The sequence below is a fragment of the Penaeus monodon genome, chromosome 30, assembly GCF_015228065.2.
Source record: "Penaeus monodon isolate SGIC_2016 chromosome 30, NSTDA_Pmon_1, whole genome shotgun sequence".
Lineage (NCBI taxonomy): Eukaryota > Metazoa > Arthropoda > Malacostraca > Decapoda > Penaeidae > Penaeus > Penaeus monodon.
In genome coordinates, this window is record NC_051415.1 from 27,576,000 (window position 1) to 27,576,604 (window position 605).

The 605-nt window shown below is 31.2% G+C and overlaps 1 protein-coding gene across 1 annotated transcript in view; it reads left to right on the forward strand.

Moving 5' to 3' along the window:
• The window catches only part of LOC119592681 (fibrinogen C domain-containing protein 1-B-like), a gene marked incomplete at its 5' end in the record, with an annotated part of 56,126 nt that overhangs the window by 17,028 nt on the left and 38,493 nt on the right, over positions 1–605 (forward strand).

Here is a 605-nt window from a genome sequence, read left to right on the forward strand (position 1 = left end):
ATAATGCGTTTCTATTTTGCGTGGGCTTTAAGGACTAAGTGATTTGTCATATTTGATTTTTTTTTTCATAAATCTGAATAACTACACTGAAAAGTTCAAAAACTTTTTTGTTTTTTTTTTTACTATAGAAAAATATACTGTAATTGGTAGCTGTTAATGCGCCACCGTAATTAGTAGTGTTTTCATATAGAGTAAATTTATTTTTGAATATCTGGACTAATCCGAAGCTTCTAATTAGGATATCGTTTTAATTAAACTCAAAGTACATTTCACCCTTTGCTTGTTTTAGAGATTTAACCCCCCCCCCCACCTGCCTCCCCTTAAATCATAATAACAATAAAAAAAATCAAACTTATATTTTGCTTTCCACAGTAGCATCAACTTTGAATAGCTACCATCTTAATCTCATTGCTGATTTACTTATAAAAAACACTTGCAAAAACGGGTCATATGTGCAACAAATAGAACTTGAATGCTGACTTTCTTGATCTTTTATTTAGCTCAAACCTTTTTTCTTTCTTTCTTTTTAGAGGGACCTCAGCGGTCGTGTTATAACGCTGATAAACCATAAATCATTTTAATCGAGAGATTAAGCCTATCTTAGG